This window comes from Euprymna scolopes, chromosome 25, assembly GCF_053919585.1.
Source record: "Euprymna scolopes isolate OS-2025 chromosome 25, ASM5391958v1, whole genome shotgun sequence".
NCBI classification, from domain to species: Eukaryota; Metazoa; Mollusca; class Cephalopoda; order Sepiida; family Sepiolidae; genus Euprymna; species Euprymna scolopes.
Window position 1 is genome coordinate 103807913 of NC_136506.1, and position 16361 is coordinate 103824273.

The window sequence follows — 16361 nt, forward strand, 5'->3', positions numbered from 1 at the left end:
ATAAAATATAAAAAAAACAAAAAAAATCGAGAGATTCGTAGAATTAAAGTTTTGCCATTTGAAACTGATATTCAACCGGATTTATTGAATAGGCAATAAACGATATTCATGGTAAATTAATATTCCTGAAAGCGACTAAACTAGCAAACGTATAATTGCTTCAGATTTTATTTTCAGATAAAAACTGATTTTTATTTTTTTATTGAGAAATTTTTGAAAACTTTGAAGTGTCGAATATAATGATAAAATCATTTTTGTTTATTACTTTTTTTTTTGTAAGTCCTATATTTCGCTAATACATAGTCTCATCAAGGTCGAAAGTCCAGTTCGTGAATTTCTTTTTCTTTTTCTACATTTTGGTGTTATGGCGAAGAGACGAGAATTTACGTGTTGGTCCGGTGGTTTCAAGTGTGTAGTGCTCCAGTTTCGAGCGGGATTTAAAGTAAAAGATGGTCACACTTTTTGAAGACACTTTTTAAAAGTAAAATTAAATTGTATATTCGACACTTCAAAGTTTTCAAAAATTTCTCAATTACATTTTACTTTTAAAAAGTGTCTTCAAAAAGTGTGACCATCTTTTATTTTATTTTTTTATTTTTTTATTTTACTCATGTTAACCACTTCCAAAGCATATCGCAATTTGGACGTAAGGGGCCACTATTTGGTATCATGTCTAGGAAAGATTGACAAGATATTTGTTTACGTTACATTTAAACTTTTGCATGTCCATACAGTCAGTGAAGCAGGCAACAGGAAGGAAATTCCAAAATCTAGCTACTCGAGGAAAGAAACTAGTTTTCTGGCATTTAGGGACAACAGTGAAGGGGTGAGATATTATTGTTAAGCGGGTTTGTCGGGGATACAAGCGAAACGAGTTCGTCAGAACACATTCCATTAAAATATTTGTAAGACAAGTACAGTGATGCAACATTGCGGCGATGGGACAGGGGTTGGAGCTTAGTTTATAAAGTGCGTCCTATTAGATTGACAACTCTTTTTTTACTTTATCTAAGAGGGAGAGACTAGTGGTAGTTGCACAACCCCAGATGTGGACGAATAATGGCCTTGTAAAAGTACAGGATACTCTCAGGTGTGAGTAGTCTTCTAGCTCGATAGAGGGCAACCACCTTCTTTGCAGCAGCCTTTGCAATGTCCTCTATGTAACTGCTCTCGCATGTTACTCTGAAGATGTTTCGGTTGAGGTTACTTTTGACCTACTACAGTTGTGTCTTATTTTAATGCGTTAGCGATGATTGGGTCGTCGCTTAAGTAACGATCACTTATATGCTACATATTGTGAGATAATAATAAAATTAGATTATGAATTTTTACGAAATATAAACATGAGTTTATTACGTAAGCACAGAACTGAAAAATCCCTTAATCCATCGATTTTCAAAGACGTGTACTTTTCTTCAGATGCGACACATTGCGAAAAATGTAACGATGATTAGCATTCATTTGCAAATATATAATAACAATTTCGTCTGATTAATCATTAAATTCCCGCCCCTTATGTTTCTGTGGGCCTGTGGATCTAATCTGTATATATATACAGTGTCGTATTGACTATGCGTGTTTTCTTTATACATTTATTTATTTCTAGTTTGGACTGGGAAGATTCATTCTCCACCCATCCCCTGAATACATATGTTTTTGCACGAGCGATTTTAATCAGTTGAACTGTAGAGCTGAGAAGAATCGAATAGGGTTAAACTGACAGAAAGCTGAACAAAAAGCCCCTGACCACGAATTTTTAATATCGTTGGCAACTTCTCCCTATCGCAAGTCGAACCCACAAGTTGAATATTTTCGTAACGTATCGTATTTTGCACATAAAAATTTACAAGCAGCACGACTGGAAATTCCACATTAATTGAAAACATCAACACTCACACGGGCAAACACTTCTCATTACATAAGTAACCAGTTAAAATGAAGTTGTCCTTTAATAGGATAATCAATGGGATATTTGTTCGGATCAGACTGTGAATTAAAACAGACTTTTTGTAGACAAATATGGAGAACTACTTGGAATTATAAGAAATAGAATTACAGTAAAACATCTAAAGAGGTTTATTTTATTAAAGTTACTTGTTAAAGTGACTTGTAAATCAGTAGTAATCATGTCGCTATATATTCTGGATAATCTGATAATTTGGTATGTAAGTAATACGAGTTGATAGAAACCTGTTCCATCGTAACTTTTAAAAAAATTTTCATAATGGTAAGAAAATGGGTCAATTTTCAATGGAATTTAATGATGCAATGAATAAGTTAGTATAATTTTTGTGGAATTTGGTTAAAGAATAGAAAACGTACGTTTTCGGCATGACATTGTCAACACTTGAAATACATTCATTAAAATATTTTTTTCGTTTCATTATTATCATTATCAAAGTCATTTGAACTTCTAATCCCATCTTTATTGTTATTTTTGCTATGGATTTTGATTATTGGAATTTTTGTAAGATTAGTTTTTATTGTTATCATTATTCCAATTAATCTGACAGTTGTGTATGGATTAGTTTCGGCTAATGCTTTTAATTGATCGTTGTCAACATCCGATGGCCAAACCTTTACCGTCATCATCTTCAAGATTCTGGTCGCCGCCACGTAATTTCTTAAACCACCATTTTGCTGTGTGTTCAGTAGTGGTTTCTAGGCCAAATGTTACTGTTCCCTATGCCTCTACTTCTTATGAATAATTGCATATTCCTTATTTTCTTTAGCAGAAATCTGCACATTTCATCTTATTAATTATTAAATTCCCGCCTGTTGTGTTTCCGTGAGACTGTGGATCTAATCTGTACATATATACACGTGTATATAACAAGTCTCTCAAGTATTGAATACGCGTGTTTTTTTTTTGTTGTTTTTTTTTTTTTTGTTTTTTGTACATGTATTTATTTCTAGCATCCCCTGAATATATAAGCTTTTGCACGAGCGATTTTAATCAGTTGAGCAGTAGAGTTGAGAAAAATTTAATTGGGTTAAACTGACAGCAAGCTAAATAAAAAGCCCCTGACCACGACTTTTAAATACCGTTGGCAATCTCTCCCTATCGCAAGTTGAAATCCCAAGTTGAACATTTTCGTCACATATCGTATTTTGTACATAAAAAATAGATTTGTGTTTAGCAAAAACCCTTATGCTGATAATTTATCGCTTAACATTATCGCGAACATAGGCTCCCACCCCACATCCATATCTGTAGAATGTTGGTGACAACATAGGAAGCAGAGAAAGAAAGTCAGATTTACGTAACTGTGGCTGTCGAGATTTATGATATACGAAACTTGAATACGGAATTATGGGTGACTGTTCATCCAGGTGAAAACGCAACTGGTTACAGATGATGCGACACATGTTGAACTGTGGACTTTGAAGTGATCTAATTCAAACTGCCCATGCAATTGTCTTGTACAGTTTGATTACATTTGTGCTAAGCGCTATCGTTCGCTGAACATGGGACATATGTTGACTGTGGGTTTTGAAGTGATTCAATTTCAGCTGCCTATACATTTATTTTTGTACAACTGTATTATAATAGTTCCAGCGCGCGCGCACACACACACGCGTGCGTGCACACACACACACTATATATATATATATATATATATATAGAGAGAGAGAGAGAGAGAACGCGCGCGAGAGAGAAAGAGAATGGCTACTTAATTTAATCACATAAACTAATATAGGAAGATATAATTTCATGCGTAAATTTTCAGTATTTACTTCAAAAGTGCCCAATACATAGGTAGAGCTAGGTAGTAAGTTATGGAAATATATATGGCAATTAAGCTACACAGAATATTCCGCGTTTCATTCACGAAAACGAAACGCGGAATATGTTGTGTAGCTTAATTGCCATATATATTTTCATAACTTACTAGATAGATAGATAGATAGATAGATAGATAGATAGATAGATAGATATGAGATTTTTACCAAAGATAATTGTATAATTTTTTTTATTCCTACTGCCATCCTTTAACACAGGAATCCTGAAGAAAATCTCTATTCATCTCTTCGGGATGAACACAAAAGTCATTTAATATTCAAACTCCATGTCTTTTAACTCACAAGGGATTTCGGTAGTAAACATCGTGATGATTGACACGTCACCTAAAGTACTGCATGACCCCGTGTATTAATGTAATTGAAACCATCTGATAAACGCGTATATATACAGAGGTCTCAATGTTTAATCCCACGGGTCATTGATAAAGACAGCATCCTCCATTTTCGTCGGTCGGATTATTCGGTTCAGTGTTCTTCAGGTGATTCGGTTGAGTCACACAAGTGAAATTTTATTGAAGTTTTACAATGAAGAACAGCACTCACTGACCGAATGTTGCTTGTAAATGCGTTGTTTTGACAATAAATACGAGGTGCCTTAATAAGTTTCCACACTTATTTTTCGTATGGCCACTTGTATTGATAGTACACACCTTATACTCCAGTCCTCTTCGAAGTACTCTCCTCCGGCTGCAATAAATATAGAAAGAGATTGATCTAATTTACAAAGCAGTCATCTGTTACATTTACCAGTAACTATTTATAAAGATATCACCTACACACACACATACACACAAACACACACACACACACACACATATATATATATATATATATATGATGAAAACAAAGGGATGTAGTGTTTACCTGATATACACAATGGTGAACATCAAACTAATGTAATCCCAACCGAATAAAAAAGCTCAATACGCAACAGAGAGTAGAGCGTATTATAAGAGAAGGAAAATTAAAACTGTAAGTTGAACTTTACAATCAAAATTTATTGTTCGACTGAATACTCCAAAAATAATTAACAAATTCCTTATTCCGCGGCGTTTGAAAGAATGCTATTCTTATTATTCTTCTCATCAGAGTACATAAGGAAATCAGCAAATTATATTTGTAGCAATGCTAGAATTTGCTAGTTAAGGCATTAAGTGAAATCGCAATTTATTGTAGTTATAAATTGCCAAATAAAAAAATGAAAAAATATTGGATATGTAAAAAACTAACATAAGAAAAAACCGCGCATAATATTTCAAATTATAATCATCAATCCTACACTTTTGCTTTAATAATCGAATTTCTTTATAGAAAGATCTGTTTCATTTTGTCTAGACAATTTTCGGTCACAGTAATACGAGCTTTCACGCCCCCCCCCCTTGAAATCACTTTTTTTCTTTTTAAGCCTAGGATGAAGATTCTAATTTTGGATCCTTCTCTTCTTATTATTAGATACCATTTGACTAGGGACAGACTTCTCTTTGGACTACTGCATTGCCCGAAAAAAACAATTTGCATTATTTCAGCTGTTTTGTAAACGTTCCAATCGGATATTTGAAAACTTTCCAATCGGATTATATGCATCGTCACGCTGGATTTATCTTGGAATGCATTCTATCTAAAGAACTATTTTTCATTTTGGATCAACTCGAGAGGATTTCATTCAACCTGAAATATTATGCGCGGTTTGTTTTTTTTATATTAGTTTTTTACATATTTCTTTATGTCCTCTGATGAGAATAATAATACGAATAGCATTCAAATTATAGACTATATCAAACCCAGGTTATCCTTATACATTAAACCCTCTTTCCTATGAACTTTAATTGCATCCTATTTATTATTTAATTTTTAATATGAAACTAATATTTCCGAAATGAAGTTATAGACATTAATGTAATGAATATATATATATTAAAAAATATATATAGTTTATCTTAGTAGATTTACAAGAGATATATCTTATTATAACTATAACATTGATTTTTACATTCATTCTAATAATTAAACCATTTTGCTTCTACATTTGGAACCACTTATCAATCATGTGTTTATCACTTGTTTCATTATATAAATTTTATTTTTAGATCAGTATTTGGAGTCTGACTACTATAAATAGATTTTTAATGATTATTACCATTTATTTATTTATTTAAGTATTTTATTTTATTTGTATTTGTATTTCATCTTCTTCCTATAATCCATAAATTACTTTAATCAACAAACATTACCATCTATAAACATTACATTTAATCTAAGTAATAATAGATGTGCTCTCTTTTATTTTATTATTTTTTCCTTTTTATTTATTTATTGTATTTAATTTTTATTCATTTTTTCTCATCACTCCACATTAAAATAATATATTATGTGTAATATATTAACATACTTACCTTCTATATGCTACCATTATCTAAATGCATTAGGCCTATATTTATTTTGTTTATTTTCATTAACTCATTATATTTATATAAAATATTTATCTTCAAATGGACAATCCTAAAAAGTATGCTAGTAAGGTAGTTACATACATATATATATACATAAATATATATATATACATATAAAGATACATATACATATAAATACATAAACATTCTTATATATGTACATGCACATACACAGATACACAGACAGACAGACACACACACACACACACACACACACACATATATATATATATATATATATATTAATTTATTATTTTATTTTTCCCCAATAATGTTTTATTTAAATCAGTTGGTTACTTATTACATCTAATTCAACCGCTTATAAATTACTATTACAGAATTTAATCCTATTAATATTATATCCTAACATTATCATTTGAATTCATACTAAATATTATAAACTAAATATTCATATCCTTCCCTTTTTATTTACTGTTTACATTATCTTTAAAATCATTGTTATATTTAATTTAGATTTAATTGTTTACCTAACCTTTACATTTATTATTTTCATTTTTATTCACAACATTATTTATTTACATTAACTTTACTTGCTAAGTATGTCAATTCCATTTCAATTTAATAATTGTACTAATCTGGTTTTAATCGCGATAATACATATTTTGATTTATGCAACAATTTTGAATTAGTTCCTGACGTTTGTTAAGAAGGTTTTCTTTCGATATTATTATATGATACGAGTCGAGATTGCAAAGATTACATCGGCCCGACTAGTTTGTTGAGGTTTTACTGGCACTACTCAATATCGACCATTTCAAGTTGTATTTAATTTTGTTTTTCCTCAATTCCCTAATACAATTTGCTAATGATGTTGTTTTCTTCTTATTGTTGACATGTAATATTTTGAAGGATGCTATATTATTATTAAATCTTGGCTTCAATATATGTTCTAATTATGTTATTATCTGTTACATCACATTTATATACTACATTAGAAATGAGATATTTACATTCTAATAGACATTCGTCAATATCCCTACGGTTGCAAAGTGAACTCACTTCAATCTTTTGAGTATTTAATGATCCTCCATTTGTCTCATGGTTTATTTTTGCATTGTTAGAACTTATAATAGTTTTAACTAAATTAGTCGACGTCGAAAAAGATAATTTAATATTATTCCATTTATAATTTTACTTACATTATTTCCAGTAGGGTAATTTTTATCGATAATTTGAAAAAAATCTTGTTGTAAATTATTTTTTATGTGTGCACTGTAAGGAGGATTAAACCAAATATAACTTCTACGTCTATTTTTCTTTTTAATGGTATTAGTGTTGCTAATTTGGGGCTAATTTGTCTATAATTATTTTTATTACCATTAATACTATTCCTACTATTTTTATAATCAGATTTGCCCATTGCCATATTGTATGAAATAACATGTGACGGTTTAAGTTTCCCTTCCTCTGATGCTTTCTTTACATTGTTGATATTTTTTTATTTCGCCTTAATATCCAGATCTGGCTAGTGCTTTGTTTTAATATTCTTTCTTGTTTTTTTGTTTTTTTTACAAGGTGCTCACCACTTATCAAGGCCTGGGAGCCACTCAGGGATAAGGGTTATTGTAAATACAGTACGTTAGTGTGGATATTTAAAGTGTCTACTTTAGGGGGCGGTTAATCAAGAATTAGTTTACGTTGGACTTGAAGACATCCAAGTTGTAGTCAGAAGGGAAGCAGGCAGACGGAACAGAGTTTCACAGTTCCACAATATCCTCATCTTGGGATAATTTGGAAATTCTTTTGTAAATATATCAAGAATTGTATAAATCGACTAATTTAAAGGAATAAACTATAAGATTGCCAACATCATGAATTTGGGAATATAATTTTTGTCATTTATTCTATATATTTCTCTGAATCGCATTGAGCTTCCTCTATAAGGATTGATATATAATAAGGAAAATATATTTCTACAGATATATATATATATATATATATATATATATATATATATATATATATATATATATATATATATATACGACTGGTGTAAATCGTAACACCCGGTACTGAAGATTCCCGAAAGGATGAAACACTAGTGTCTACAGGTATTTAATTATTATGTAAATAATTATATATATATATATATACACACACACATATATATACGTATGTATATATATATATATATATATATATATATATATATATATATATATATATATATATATATAGGTAAAAATGCACTTTCGTATAAATAATTGAATTAGTTCAATGAGTATCGCTAACAAAAACAAATAAAAACATCTATATATATATATATATAATTATTTTTTATTATAATAATTATTAAATACCTACAGACACTAGTGTTTCATCCTTTCGGGAATCTTCAGTGCAGGGTGTTACGATTAATACCAGTCGAACCCCGCATCACGAGACATATATATATACAAACCCAACAACAACGTTAGAAAGTAAAAGGTAAAGAAGACTACCGGTTTCCCAACTCGTTCAATATGAGAGGTTAAATTATCATTCAAAATTCATATAAAAATTTGAATGTTTCATGTGGCAAAAGAAAAGGGTTACAAAAGGAATCATATCAAATTTAAACCACATTAGCACTTGAATGATTTTGGATTTGCTTGCAAAGATAATTTTCAAAGACACAATATAGATAGGTTATCAAATTTTAAAATTAATAAAAAAAAACAAGCGTGACAATTTAACACTGGCAATGCCCGATATATACAGATTATCTATATTAATAAAGCAGAATGTGGATGTCAGTGTGTGTTCATTAAACTGCTGGTCATATAACACTGAAATTCACAAAGATGGTTTACAACGAGACCATCTTTCTTTGAATGGATGATTAACGCGTCCGGAAGTCAATAATTTTACATGCAAAGTTTTCATTTTCAAATTACAATCGCCAATTTAAATAGTTGATCTGCTCAGTAAATATCGCTCGTTTTTCATCATTTATTCTTATTGACGAGTAAAGCAAGGCGCTTTCTATAACACCATTCTATTTCTTTATGTAGCTAGCATAAACAATGCCAAATGATACCAGATAATTTTCTAACCTATAATAAATTGGTTGTTTAAAATGAAATTATAGTTAAAACAAATGTTTATATAAATATAAACTAGAAAGATAATATTTACAGAATTAGTGTAAAACAAATGGGTTTTAGAAAGATTAAATTAATAACAATATTTTGAAAATAGGTCTGACCTCTAGCAGTCTGACGCAGAAGTCACTTAAAAATCTTATGATAAGATGTGGAGATTGTTGGTTTGTTGAGTTGGGTCTTGGGAGCTGATAAGAGAAGTTTGGTTTCTCTGAACGAGCAGGAAGCGTATCGAATCCACCATGCTGGAAATTTGAATAAGAACGTTACTTGCAAGTTCGAAACGAAAAGACTACCGGAATAAATAAGTGTAAATATTATTTCATCGATGATTTCTGTGTTCGTATTTTCTTCGGAGAAGTTGATGATCTTTATTCCGATGGTCTAAGCAGTGAAACAAGAACGGACTGAATTAAACCTATCGGACGAGAAGATATTTTTCAATTTGTATATGTCTTCTAAACTGTCACTTAAATGTTATATACACGTTGAGATAACCATTAGAGATCATACAGATTTTTTTTACATGGAGGTCACCACTTACCAAGGCCCGGATGCCACTCGGGGATAAAGGTTATTGCGTGTACAGTAATCAATGAGATAGTATCGTAGTAATCATTAGTATTGGATATTTTATAGGGTGTCTTACTTAAGAGAGTGGTTTGTCAGGAATCTGTTTATGTTGAACTTGAATACATCCAAGTTGTAGTCAGGTGAGAACCAGGCAAACGGAAGAGAGTTCCACAGACGTGCACTTCTAAGAAAGAAGCTTCGTTCATGGAATCTACGTTTTGATTAAGGCACAGATAAAGAGTGTGGGAAATTTTTGACAGTGGTTCAGCTAGACGGGTGTTTTTCATGAAAGATTGGCGAGGTGGGGCAGAGATTGGAGTTCATGCGAGCACTTGCCATGGAAATAACGATAAAATAAAGACAGGCTCGCAACGTCTCTTCTGTGGGAGAGAGGTTGCAGGGAAGAGAAAAGAGCATCCCCTAAGCCACAAAGTCTATTTTGTACTCTGTCAAGGCAGGATAGTCTGCTTTTAGCAGCTCTTGCCCAGATGTGGCAGCAGTATTCCATCCTTGGACGTACTTGGCTTTTATCCAGATATTGAATTGCATCAGAAGTGAGATATCTTATAGAGCGGTAGAAGGATCCCATTATTTTCCCAGCGGCCTTGGCAACAGACCTGATGCACGTGTTCCATTTCAGATCAAAGTAAAGGTCAAGCCCAGAAGCTTGTCAAAACATGGGGCCTCTCCAAGACGAGAGCCATCCATTTCAATTGATGTCAGATAGGGATCAGAGCGTTGATGGTGTAAAGATAGAAGCTTGGTTTTGGATGAATTCAAAGTAACCAGCCACCTCTTCCACCACTGTACCACGCGCTCTAGATCAGAATAGAGAGAGAATCAGTGAGATCTTTGTCATTTACGGCCTTTGTTGTGTTGCCATAGATGGTCGTGTCATCAGCATAGATGTCAACGCATTATTTATATATTTATGTATACACACACAAACTCAAGTATATCTACCAACGTTTCAAACTTCCTCTATGTAACAGCTATCAATGTGGTTTCCAATATACGATATATTAATTCAGACACGTATATATATATATATTTATACATATATATATATATATATATATATATTATTACATTTTTACACCAAACAAGGCACATTGCCACTTTGATGTAAGAGCTACTATTAGGGACACAGGCTACAGGACTACTAGGTGGGGAGTTGGGCAGCAAGATGTCGGTTCACGTTACACTTGAACTTCTGTCAGTACAGTTGGGAAAGCAGGAACCTGGCAGGGAGTTCCAAAGTCTAGCGGTTCTGGGGACAAAACTACTGGAGTAGAAGGCTCTCTTACATCTAGAGATATCTACTGTGGAGGGGTGGGATTTAGCTGTCTGTCGGGTGTATTTACGTCGGTGGGGGCACAAGTGCTTGCAGTTCATCAGAGCATTAACCGTTAAAGTACTTGTAGAACAGGCAGAGGGATGCAACGTTTCGTCGGTGGGACAGAGGCTGAAGCTTAAATGACAGTTCGGGACCTATTAGATTGGCGACTCTCTTTTGAACCTTGTCTAGGAGTGAGAGACTAGTAGCAGATGCACCGGACCAAATATGACAACAATACTCCATACATGGGCGAATTGTGGCCTTATAGAGGTACGGGATCCTTTCGGGGGCCAGTAGCTTTCTTGCACGGTAGAGAGAGCCTACCTTTTTCGCAGCGGTCCTGGCAATGCTCTCAATGTAATTGTTCCAACTCATGTTTCCTGTGAACGTTAGGCCGAATAGTTTAAAAGATGTGCTTTCAGATAAAGAGTATCTGGCCGTTGCTTTTGGTGGTAGAGAATGTTTCTTGTCGTTATTGAAGGAAACAAGTTTAGTCTTGGCAGCATTGAATGTGACCATCCATTTATATGCCCATTCCACGACAGATTGGAGGTCATCCTCTAGTGTTTCACATCCTGCACCTAACACTTGCATTACGCGTCATCAAACAGAGGAACGATGTTAAGATATCTTGATCATTGAGCATAAACGAACATCAAAGAAAAGAAAATTCAGAACGATTATACTTTCATTGTTTGTTAGTTTATATATGAAAGTTCAATAAACTTGTAATACATAATTTCGGAAAATATCCTATTGATATTCTAAATGATTTTTATCAGAGCCAACACTAAAAAATTTGTTAAAACTCTACTCGCTAAGGATTTGGCTTATTTTTTCTTATTTGGCAATGGACACTTTAGAGCGAAGCAAGTCGTATCCCAGGGGCATTTTTTCAACTTATCAGTTTTGATTTCTTTCGGTCTATGTCAGGAGCGTCTGGCTCAACGTCAAAACAGTAGAATAACTGTAAGCAAAAGTTTCTAAAAGTTCATCAGAAAATTTCTATTGGTATATTCTTCAACTACACACAAGGTGTTTTTAATAAGTTTCTAGAGTTTTTCATATGGCCACTTTTATTGTGAGTACACACATTAAACTCTAGTCCCCTTCAAAGTAATTTCCTTTGGCTTCAAAGCACTTATTGTACCATTCCAACAACTTATGTAAGTCCCCATGAGAGTCCTTTAGTGTGAACGTGTCAATGACTCTCATCACAGCCTCTTTCATTTCCCCAAATGTCTCATAACGATAGCCTCCAAAATTTCCTTGAGCTCAATCAAAAGTCACAGGGAGTAAGATCTGGACGATGGGGAGAGTGAGGAACTTTCTTGATGCCCATCTTGGTCAAATAGTATAATCTTCTCTGGAAGAAACTTTGCACAAATCTTCTGCATCTCCAGTTCCTTGCGAATAATTGTGTGTACTGTTTATACAAACTGTACACTTATTGTCTCTATAGACACACAACGATCCTTATTCTTCTTCTTTATTTGGCCAATCAACTATAGTGTTCTGATTTTCTTACTCTTCCCACACCTCTCATGATCTCTCACATACTTCCTGTCTTCCTTGCATCCCTTATGCCACTTAAAAACTAATGCTCGATTCATGCCAGATGATGCAAAGACAGTCCGAGGCATTCCATACGATTTAAGTTTAAAACAGAATTTTATTGCATATCGTTGTTCTAAAGTGTCCCCACACCTAGATTGCATTTTGGAAATTCACCAGCTGTGACAATTAGGCTTTAGTAGGGCGTATTCTACTTCCTGCTGTAGCCGTCCATACGAACCTGGAATCATAAAAATTACTCACTCATCTCATAAGATGTCTAGTAATAACGTACTGAAATTTCGACAGTCTACAAAATTTTAAATGCCCATACAAAAAGTCAGGAAACTTATTAAAGGCAACTTGGAATTGGTCAATAAACTGTATGGTACCTTCTAGCCGCTGAATATCTACGTGTCCATCACTTTAAAGTACAGCAATGTTTACAATCTCAAATACATATATTTAATTTAAATGGGATTTAAACTATTGGTATTAGGCATATTTCAGATTCTTCTGATAATAAATAGGCGAAATGAAGGATGGGGAGGACTGCCGAAAAAGTTAATATAATATTTTAAATATAGCGAAATCCCACCAGTTTTGGCAAATAACAAATAGGATCCTGAACAGAAGTGTGCGTTCTATCCCAACCATTATCAATGGACCTAAAGTTATCTCGTCAGCAGCAGACAAGGCCAAACTATTTGCCAAGAACTTTGCAGCTAATTCTACCCTATGCGACGAAGGCCATCAACTCCCCATATTTCCTTCTATAACGCACAACACGCTAGGTAACATACAAATACATGTGCATGAGGTCGCCAAGCTAATCAAGAACCTTGATTCCAGTAAAGCAACTGGCCTTGACGGCATCCCAATTATAGTGTTAAAAAAGCTTCAACCTGAACTTGCTCCCATACTTACGAAACTGTTTAAGCGTTTCCTTAAGAAGTGCTTTCCGACTCCCTGGAAAACCTCATCAGTATGCCCTGTATGCAAGAATTCAGGTGATAAGTCATCTCCCTCTCAGTACAGACCAATAAGTCTCCTGTGTGTCATGAGTAAGTTGCTGGAATCCATATTAAATTGAGAAATAGTCAAACACCTCAGCAAAAATAACCTTCTTAGTGACATCATTCGATCCAAGCAACATCGATTTTTCCTGTTCGCGTATATATATATATATATATATATATATATATATATATATATATATATATATATATATATACTAGCAACAGTACCCGTCGTTGACTGGGTTCAAAAACAGCCTACAGAAAATGGACTCTGACTTATGAAAGTACGATAGGTTATGAAAAGGAAGGATTGTAGTAGTAATTAATAGGAAATTGTAATCTAGTAATTAATAGGAAATTGTAATCCAAACTGATTTTTATGAGTTTAAATTGTAAACCAAACTGATTTTTATGAGTTTAAATTGAGTTATCTCCCTTTAATGCATGATTTTTTTTTTTACAAGGTGACCACCACTTATCAATGCCCGGAAGCCACTCAGGGATAAGGGTTATTGCATGTACAGTACGTTAGTGTGGGGATTTAATAAAAGTATCAACTTAAGGGGGCGGTTCATCAGGAATTTGTTTATGTTGGACTTGAAGACATCCAGGTTGTAGTCAGGTGGGAAGCAGGCAGACGGAACAGAGTTCCTCAGGTGTGCAGTTCTAAGAAAGAAGCTTTGTTCATGGAATCTACGTTTTGATTTAGGCACAGATAAAGAGTGGGGAAAATTTTTGACAGTGGTTTCAGCCAGACGGGTGTTTTTCGTAAAAGATTGGCAAGGGGGGACTAGAGATTGGAGCTCAGATGAGCACTTGCCATGGAAATAACGATAAAACAAAGATAGGCTTGCAATATCTCTTCTGTGGGAGAGAGCTTGCATGGAAGAGAAAAGGGCATCCATCACTAAGCCACAAAGTCTATTTGTACTCTGTCAAGGCAGGATAGGCTGTTTTTAGCAGCTCCTGTCCAGATATGGCACCAATACTCCATCCTTGAGCGTACTTGGCTTTTATATAGATAGAGAATTGCATCAGAAGTGAGATATCTTCTGGAGCGGTAGAAGGATCCCACCATATTTTCCAGTGACCTTGGCAACAGACTTGATGTATGTGTTCCATTTCAGATCAGGAGTAAAGGTCAAGCCCAGAAGCTTGTCAAAACATGGGGCCTCTCTCAGACGAGAGCGATCCATTTCAATTTGTTATATCGCAAGATCCCCACACAGTTACATAAACGAAGCACGGGACGAGGAGAAACTAGGGAACAGCAATGGCGGCGCAGAGACAAATATTGTTTGTCGGCAAAATATGTTCAGAGTCGTATTAAACACACATCGGGGTGTCAAAACACATCCACTCTCACATCAACAGCATAACCCGCAAATCATCCGGGGGGAAAACACATTAACGGCATCAACTAAATTAGGAGTAGAAATATTAATAATATACCTGGCAACCCCTCTCACATGCACTTCAAACATAAATAGTTAGGTCACGGAGTACGGTCGCGACGTATTTCCTACATAAGCTGATTCGCAATGTTCACAGCTTTGATGGGATATATACAACTGCTAGAATTTTTTTTTAATTTTTTTTTTTTTTAACAAAAAAAAAATGTAAATTAGATATTGTTTACACATAGAAGCGTTACGACTTTTATTCTATAGATAGGCACTCGACCAAGTCATCCGGAAGTAGAAATCTCCTGTCACTCTAGTAAGCCATATGCTAGCTAACAGTTGATAAAAAAAACCGCTGGCGGAATCTCTAGTGCAAAAACGTTAAGTATTTTTTATTTTTTATTTTTATTTTTTTATTTTTTTTTCTAAACTAATCCTAAATGTTTTGTTACATTGTTTTAAATTTACTTTTCGTGTTTTATGTATTTTGTCTGTATTTCTCCTGTCTTTTTGTCTTTATTCCGTCTTATCCGTCCCCCCCCTCCTGCTACAAAGCTGAACGATGAAAACAATCAAAATGCCGGCAAGTAACGAAAAAAAAAATGCCGGAAATTATTCTCTAGAGTAGATAAACATAGGACTTTATTTAAGTAGTATACTTAATATATACTATTACTGCAAGCTTGCCTGTATTGAAAATTCTTTCTTCTTGTTTTCGAATCCTACCTTATATAGTTAGCCTTATGTTCAAGTACATTCGAAATATAATACAGTGCAAAGAAAGTCACTCATGAAAACGGACCTCCTAAACTAAAACCTTGAATAATTATTTAAACTCTAATGTAAATTAATATTAAGCAGTCTTTACAAATTGATAATAGTTAATTATTGGATTTTAATTAATTATAAGATGAAACTTTAATGATTCAAACTAGATAGATAACCGACAAACTTCCACCCATTAATATGGGAGGGGAGATTATCACAAAAAGTGTCATGAATTATTAAGTTCGCACCGGACTTACTACTTAGATATAAGTCACTTGTACCCATTCCCCTTTCTCCTCCCCCCCCCTTTTTTTTTTTTTTTTAAATGGAGAGTAGATAATACAGTG